General features: G+C 40.2%; 1 long non-coding RNA gene across 1 annotated transcript; it reads left to right on the forward strand.

Annotated features, from left to right (window-relative positions):
* Positions 1-8,471: 8,471 nt before the first annotated feature.
* Positions 8,472-9,443, forward strand: LOC306913642. Its single transcript, XR_013788586.1, has 3 exons — positions 8,472-8,548; positions 8,899-8,961; positions 9,379-9,443. It is a non-coding gene; the product is annotated as an uncharacterized lncRNA (long non-coding RNA).

Here is a 9,443-nt window from a genome sequence, read left to right on the forward strand (position 1 = left end):
CAGCAATAAGAAAAAGATTGTTATTAGTAAGAAACCACTGAATGTTACACATTTACAGCTTTTAATGTCTGTTCTGTTAACTATAAAAGCATTCTACGGTATAAGTCTGCCTCTTTGCTGTGTGTTTTAGATCACTTTTTAGAACATTTTTATTTCTTGATGTGATAAAACGATGTTAAATATTTTGTTTCATCGTTCAATTTGTTCAAATTAGAGGAAAGGCCAAAGACTACGCTGAAATCAGACAGAACAAGTGTAATGACATCAAATCAAGTGACCCTCACCTGTACTGTGGAAGACAGTACAGCTTCATGGAACATCTACTGGGACAGAGGCAGCAATCCAGTGAAGATGACATATGGATCAACCAACACATTGTTGCCCTCCAGTGTTTCGGAGAGTGGAGACTACAGTTGTCACGGAGGGAGAGGAGTCCCACCGTACTACACATATTACAGCAACACAGTTTATATCGCTGTCTCTGGTGAGTTATACTATATGCTATTGTATAATGTGATTATCATGAAACAACTAACAACTAAAAGGTTTTAACCACATGAACCCTAGAATCGCTATAGTTGTGACACGTTGCGAGCTTGTATTGTATATCTTCTAGTGGACCTAATTCACCCCTGGGGGACTAGGGTTTACATAGTTATGGTCTATACTCACACCTGTCAAATATTTGACCTATTGTAAATTGTACAACTTCAGCATTTAGTTGTGTAATTCAAATGTGAATTTAGTTTTATATATTTAGTTTTATGCATGTATTTTAACTAAATGTAACCATTGTTATTCTGTGCATGGAACAGTGGATACGTGGATAGCACTGCTGCCTCAAGAGTGTGGAGTTTTCTGAGTATGGTTTACATGTACTCCTACAAACAACATGTAGTGACATACTAATGACAGTGCTCTTAACCTAACCTGGCATCACCAGACTTTCCACATGGCTGAAAGCCTGGTTTTAAATTTAAAGTGTGCTATAGGCCTACAGACCAAAAGAACAACAGTTAACAGAGCAAAATATACAACAAATTAACACAACAAATCTTTAAAATACAACAAATTCAAAAACACACAGCCAAAAACAGTGAGGTAGGGTCTATGCTGGTCCTGGGGTGCCAGCTTCAGTTGTGCTCAAAGGCCAGAAGTTTAGAAGTGTCTATACAGTCTACGGACTGGGAAGCTCTAAGACACCCCTTGTTTCAAATCTAATTATTTTTGGAAGCACAGGCTATATCCGTATCTCCTGTTTCTGGATCTACTGGATCAGAAAATTGCTAAACTTGTTGATCCCAGTCTATACTCTGGACCAAGGGTGGCCTTTTGGATCTGGTCTGGTGCCCAAGTGCATCTCACTAAAATAATATAAAAGCGGTTTCTGACAGCCAGCGAGTGAGCAAACTGGTGTTGAAATTGTGCGAAAAACTCCAGATATGTAGTAGCCTCGTGTAGCAAAACCAATATCACTGTGTGGATATTTAGTCTCGTCCCTCTCAGTATTAGATTTCTTTCTGCAATGTCCCGCCCCAAATTTGCATACTGGGCCCTGCCTGGTTCCAGACAAATCTGGTTGGCTCGTCACCACTTCGGCCGTGAAGTCCTGGGGGAATATGCATTGCCAGAGGAAAATTGTTTTCCTCTGGTGGTCCAGCCTGGGACATACCCGCGGACTGGTTGTTGGAGGGGGTTTCGAACTTAGGATGCCTACACTACTTGTGCCCATGGAATGCTGGGTGACATGACATGCTTGTTGTATCGTGACTGAGGACATATGCCTTGATTTTATTGATGTAACTTTGCTGCACCTGAACTATTTGTGTGTGTGTGTGTGTGTGTGTGTGTGTGTGTGTGTGTGTGTGTGTGTGTGTGTGTGTGTGTGTGTGTGTGTGTGTGTGTGTGTGTGTGTGTGTGTGTGTGTGTGTGTGTGTGTGTGACTTCTACAGAGCAACCGGTGCCTGTCCTCAGCAAACACCCTGACTTGCCCGATAATTTCCTTGGAGAGACTGTTACTCTGAGGTGTACGATACATGAAGGAAGTGCCTCTGACTGGGAGTACTCATGGTGGAAGGATTATAACAACATCAAGACTTACAGTCGAGAACATGAATATGTAATAGGTCCTTCTGAGATCTATTCCAGTGGCCAATACGCGTGTATTGGCCACTGGAATGACCAACAATTGTCCAAAGTCAGCAACAGCATCACTTTGTCTTTTAAAGGTAAAGCTATACTCTGCATAGCTTTGATGGTTCACACACACACACACACACACACACACACACACACACACACACACACACACACACACACACACACACACACACACACACACACACACACACACACACACACACACACACACACACACACACACACACACACACACACACACACACACACACACACACACACGAATTAAGCCCCTGCATTTCCAGTTTTTCTACTCTCTGCTACAGTATAGGCTTTTAAATGTAAGTTATTCTTGTCAAATGGAATTACTGAGTCAGTCTCTTTATGGTTTTAAAGCAAGCTACATTCCACTAAAAGACTATATACTGTATACCCAATGTAGCTTTCAGATAGCCTCTTCTCTGCAGATTTCTCCAGAAAGAACCTGATTTTTAGTTTTACATTTGTCTTCTTACTATGAGCAGATCAACCAAAGGCCACACTGAAAGCTGACCAAACAGTGCTACCAGTAGGGGGCAGTGTTATGCTGACCTGCTCTGTAGAGGAGTCGTCTGGATGGAGATACTACTTGTACCAACAGCAACATGACCAATCACTGATCATACAAGATGATGCTCAACACTCTAATGTAAGGCTGCACAATATATCGTTATCGTATCGTTATCGAGGTATGAACATGCGCAATATCAGTATCTAAAAAAGACAACGGTATTGCAATATTGTCGATATATCAATTAATCGATATAACGTCCGCTTCTAAAGCCAGCAACATCCCTCTGTTTTAGCCCGTGCCCCTCTGTAAATAAACCACCACTCTGTTTCTCCCTCTTTCATGCTTTTTAGCCCTGGTCCAATGCGTTAGCGAACTCACTAACACACTTTTTTTTAATAATGTTTAGTTTTCAATGTTTTTTTTAAAGGTAATATTGTATATCGTATCGATATCGCAATATTTGTCATAAATACAGAGATATGACATTTTCTCCATATCGTGCAGCCTTACTCTAACTCCTTCAGTGTGTCTGAAGGAGGAGTGTACAGGTGCAGAGGAGGGAGAGGACAACCTGTTTACTACACCCAATACAGTTATGCAGTCACCATAAACACAATTGGTGAGTAATATAGTTTGCTTTGTTATTGGGAAAAATATATATATTTGGCTGAAATATTCATTTTTATAAATTTTTCGGCATAGCTGTAGACCACGTCATCTAGAACAGTGTTCGTCTGTACTGTAGAGCAGTGGTTTTGAACCAGTGGTCCTCGAGGGGTTTCCAGGCGGTCCCCAGCTAAATGATGGATAGTTGGTAACTAAATGGACCCTTATAGATCTTTAACTCTTGAGTTAACTCAAGAGTTACATTATTGTTAAACATCTGCATTACTTAATTTACAAGAAGTCTACACAATTAAAGAATGTAGAAGAATTGGTATAACGTTTGCCAACAGCCTGGAATTGTGGACAAGATCTTATCCGACAATAAGAAAATATTCTTTAGTTTTGGGCTTGAGAGGCTAAATCTCATCAAATGAATCTCAGCCGAATAAATAATGGGCCTTGATATTAAAAAGATTGAAAGCCACGCCTGTAGAGGTACTATATCGTATACTGAAATACTGAATGTCAGGAAAGTAGACCAAACACAGCTAACGATCTGTATGACCAGGTAAAGCCAAAGTGAAACCTTTTGTAAACCCTGTTGTTCCCACATGGCTTGAAATGACTGCAATTTACTGGTATATTAATTTTGGCTTCATGTGGGAGCGTGCACCGATTTTTGAATGCACGGTGACTGGATATTTGGTACCGGCAATATCACCCGAGACCGTACCTGTAACCTAGTCAGAATACCTGTATTGTTATGCTGGGCAACGTGTCACTTTACCATTACCATCATATCACAACAGTGCTGCTTATACATAAGAGACTAGTTCTATGAACAAACTGCTGTACACATTTTTTGACGGGCGCTAGCCCCTCCTATGTCCAGCCATTGGTGTGTGTCCACAAACGTTGTGCTACACAAGCATTACATTCCCATTGACAATGAATGGACAATTTTACATCATAGTGTCTGAGCAAATAGACATAGGGCGGTATTATGCGTGTCTTAAGTACCAGGTCTTATTACTTAACTTAAGACCTGGAGGCGTGATCAATGCCATTTGGCTATTCTGAGTGGCTAAACAGCATTGACCACGCCTCCAGGTCTTAAGTTAAGTAATAAGACCTGGTACTTAAGACACGCATAATACTGCCCTATATAGTATCTATTTTACGTCATGATGATGTACGACGATAGGAGCGCCCCTCACTTCATACAGGTGTGATTTTTTAAACTATATATGTTGGCAAGGCTGAACTGTTTTATACTCAATGTTGCTCCGCTCTGGCTTCAACATTAGTTTAGAATGAATCAAACTTCTAGATACAGACATACAGTACATAGAGATCTGCAGTATAATCAATCATGTTCGATGCTGATATGGATTTCTTAATGTAAACAGTGGGCAGGTCTGCTGTGATCCTGCAGCCCAGTTGGTCTCACATTTTCAGTGGAGAGACCATCACTTTCAAGTGTGAGATACAGGAGAAAGGGGACAGAGACTGGAACTATGAATGGAGCACAACCAGTTCGTCTTATATACCATGGAACCAAGCTGAATTCAAGATCAGCACTGCCTTTGAGTCTCACACTGGAGACTACAAGTGTAAAGGCCGTCCCAAAGATGACCTGCTCTCTTCAACAGCGTGGAGTGATGTTGTTAAATTTACTGTGTCAGGTAAGTCAGAATATACTGCATTTAATATAAAGGGTTTTAAGGGAACATTCCAATGAATTGGAGAGTGAACTTCCCCAACTAAACTCAGTAACAAACTAACAAAAGATCGGAAACTTAACTTTGGTCCATTATTTCACCACTTTAATAATACCAATTGGTATTGTATTTTAATCGTCGATTAGTCACTGAGGTATAGCTTGTAAGCTGTTGGCTGTTGTGGCTGTGTTTGGATCTTCCACCCGCTTCTGAGTTGCCACTGAGTGTAAAAATAATATAGTGTAAAAATTGCCAATATGTGTTGCTTTTTAGTACTGTGTGAGAGTGCAATCATTCAATCCACTAAGCAACTCAAAACAAGGGTGAATACCAACCACTTGCCATTTTGGCAAGATTTGTGGAGGCGCTACCCACACGCTTAGCTGTGTTGCTCATCCCACGAACGCCCGATCCTTACAAACTATAGCCTACCTTGTTGTAAAGGTGACCAATCAACGATTAAAATGATTCAATACCAATAGAGGGTATAAAGTGCATAAAGTGAATGGAAAAACAAAGTGAGTGGTAAAGTGAGTGGTAAAGTGAGTTTAATGTCGTTTAACGTCGTTTAATCCAATCAGATCGGACATTTCTGGTAGGATGTATGGGCTGTCAAGGCCAGAAAGTAGTTTTTTGCCACTCAGTAGGCGTTCCCGCATAACTTCCGGGTATGATGATGATGTCACGCGCATACCCTCTATAGGTAAAGTGGAGAAGAAATAATGGACCAAAGTTAAGTTTCCAAACTTTTGTTGCTGAGTTTATCTTGTGCAGCCTCCAGGCATTGCATGAAACATCAATAACAATATCTTCAACCACAACATGTCAAATTTAAACCAGAGAAAATGTGCTTTCCAACAGCCAAACCCAAGGCTGCTCTGATAGTGTCTCCTCAATGGTTGAGTCCTGGAGCCTCAGTGACTCTGAGCTGTGAGGTTAAAGAATCTCCTGCAGGCTGGATGTTCTACTGGCACAGAGCTGTTCCTAAACCATCATACAACTCCTACACTCTTGAGCTCTTATCTGGTAATGGGACTGTAGATGGATCCTACATCATTCATGGTGCTACAGGCACAGGAGGATATGTGTGTAAAGCTGGGAGAGGAAATCCAGTTTATTACACTGAGAACCGTAAACCTCAGTTTGTGTGGTCTGGTGGTGAGTGGGACTCAAATTCTTAATTCGTCTAGATTGTTTTCTTGACATTCTACAGCACAGACCTATATATGAATGATTCATTATCTCACTCTTCCTGTCATTGTAACACTGCTGTTCGTTTGACCTCTGATCCCGTGTTGTGTTTTAGATCTTTTGAATTCTTCAGCTTCTCTCACAGTGAGTTCTAACAGAACTCAGCACTTCATCTATGAGTCTGTCTCACTGAGCTGTGTGGGAAACTCTACCGAATGGAAAGTGAAGCATTACACCGATTCATTGCACGAGATTTCGTCAGGTTCAATGACCGGAATCACCGGATCTACATGGACCAGATATTTATATTCTACAAGTGACAGTGGAGTGTACTGGTGTGAGTCTGGATTGGGACAGTCCAGCAATGCTGTCAACATCACAGCACATGGTGAGCAGTGTTGATTTTGACAGCAAATTTTAGTTTAGTCATAGTCTTTGGAGTAAAACCTCTTTTGGTTTTAGTCACATTTTAGTCATCTGAAGTGTTTTAGTGTTAGTCTGACTAAATGTCATACGATTTTAGTCGACTAAATCTACAGTTGATTTAGTCGACTAAAATGCATTTTGGAACGTCTTGATGTCATCATAAAGGCTGATTTTACACTTGGTTACATGCTGAAAATTACCGATCTACAAGCTTGTAGCTTCTCCACTAGCCCCTCCTTATAACATTTTAGTCTAGTTTTAGTCATCGTAGCTTAGTTTTTATTCAGTTTCTATTTCTCATGTGTAAAAAGCCTAAAAGGTAGTCAAAAGGTAGACAAAATCAACACTAATGGTGAGTCCAGTTACTTCATTCACTACCTGAAAATAGAGCAGCGATCCATCAATTCATTATTGGCATGTTTTTTGTATTTGCTCAGCGTGAATCCTAACGTGTGGACTGTTATTAACTCGTCAACTGTTTTACAGATGGTTCTGTCATCCTGGTGAGTCCTGTCCACCCTGTGACTGAGGGACACCCTGTGACTCTAAGCTGCAAACACAGAACAGACTCGTCACTTTCCAACGTGGACTTTTATAGAAATGATGAACTGGTCCTAAATAAAACCAATGGAGAGATGATCATACCAGCTGTATCTAAGTCTGATGAGGGCTTCTACAAGTGTAAATATTCTGGAGGAGAATCACCACAGAGCTGGATGGCAGTGAGATGTGAGTAGACTAGACTGACAACAATTTAATGAATTTACCATTGTATATGGAGAGGAAAGTACAGGCATTCATGTTTTACTTACACTTAATCTAGGCACTAGGCAGAGGGAAAAACACTCATTTAATAATAAAAAATACAATCCAGCCTTGTGTGTAGACTTAATGTAGATGGTAACAAACATAACAGTAGTTGAATCACAATTTGATGTATACGCTATACCCTAACATTTAAAAATGTTATCTTACTTGCCGTCCTAGTGTCTCCCGCTTCAGTGTCTGGGACTGCAGAACCGATTTCTCCACATGTAGTGGGACTGACTGTGGGACTTCTTGTTGTGATTCTACTGACTATCCTTCTGCTCCTGCTGTATCGATACAGAACAGCTAAAGGTGAGAAGAACCAGTCAAGGGCTTGTATCTTTAAAAAAAACACTCATTATGTGAAAGGACTGGCTTGTAGAGTAAAACACTAATAATATAATTTGCTTTTCTTTTTTTTTTACAGAATCATGTTGTCTCAGGTACAGTAGGCATAACTCTCTTAAACTCTCATCTTAAAACATGGTCACAGTAGATGTTGTATTTTACTACTTCATGCTGCTAAATATGTACCTTTAACTAGATCTGTCAAGACCCAAGGAACCAATCGGGACTCAGAGAAGACAACCAACCAGAGAGGAAGTCCAGGCACCGTAAACTCTGCACTTGAACAAGGTTAGCCATCGAGTCAATTCGCGTGAAATGTTCTATACTCACAATCTATGGACCATTACCTGAAATCCCAGTTGAAGAGAAGTTTGTACGTGGAAATTTGTACAAAAAATATAGCTGCAAGCAGTGATAACAGGCACTTTGAACAGGCATAATGTGTTATCTTTCTGTCTGTCTGTCCTGTCTGTATGTATGTTTGGGGTACGAACATCTGCAATACCACTGGGTGACCTAAAGTGGCACTGTTGAGCAGCCTAAAAGGGCTTATTGCTTGGTCCCGCTTTATCGCTGCTTGCAGCTATATTTTTGTATTGTAATAGGGAGCTGTTAATTTACAGAATCATAAAGTAACAACAACTGGTGATTATTTTGTTATGTCTATGTTTTTTTCTTTCAGATGAGACTACAGCAGAGTCCAGTGATGATGTGACATATTCACAGATTGAACTAAAAAATGTGGGCAAGAAAAAGAGTGAGCAAAACAACATTATGAAATATTAAGAATATGAAACATGATGGTCTGTGTAGATCATTTGGACACAGCCCACATTGGGTGTGCATGGGTGGGTCCATGCGTGTGCTATCACTGCTATGTTGTCACTCATGCACATGAGGAAATAGCAATAAGTGAGTGAGAGCCTGCAGAGTTGTTGTTGTTCTGACAGGCTGCGCTGCGTCTTCCTAACACTGTATAATCATGTGAATATAGGTAGCATAGTGTACCTAAACATAAATTCAAGTCTTCATAGAAGTGTATAATAATTTGTAGTATAGCTAGCTAACATGAATAAAATTGTTTCTAACAGTGAGTTTTCTCCACAGAGAGGCCTGCTGATACACTTGAGAGCTCTTTGTATTCTGAAGTGAAGACTGGATCAGCCACAGGTAGGCCTATACATTGTGTTTTTTTTATAACATTCATAAATCTTCAACCACAGGGTGTTTTAATGGTTATGATTTTGAACTGTGGCTGGTGAAGTTCCTTATAGTTTCCCTTTCACTTCACTAGAAAAAACAGCCATTGGACAAGGTTGAACTCCATGCTAGAAATATGAAATTGTGTTTTTTGTTATTTTTTGTTATAGAGTCTTAGATTTTATCAGAAAACAAATGATCATATAGCATTTCCAATTCATTCATAATGTTCCCATGTTGTCTTTGGTGCTAAATATAAGACATGAGTGCATGTGTCCCTTTCAAGTTTGCATCTGTGTGTTTTATAATGAGTTTAGGGCTGCATACAGCATGATGCATAAAGAATACTATGGTATGACGTGTGTGATGACGTGTGTTGTACTGTAGAAGGAACAGGAGAACCAGATGTGACCTACGCCCAGGTTAACCTTCAAAGCAAACGCAAAGCCAAG

The sequence above is a fragment of the Electrona antarctica genome (genome assembly GCF_951216825.1).
Source record: "Electrona antarctica genome assembly, chromosome: 21".
Lineage (NCBI taxonomy): Eukaryota > Metazoa > Chordata > Actinopteri > Myctophiformes > Myctophidae > Electrona > Electrona antarctica.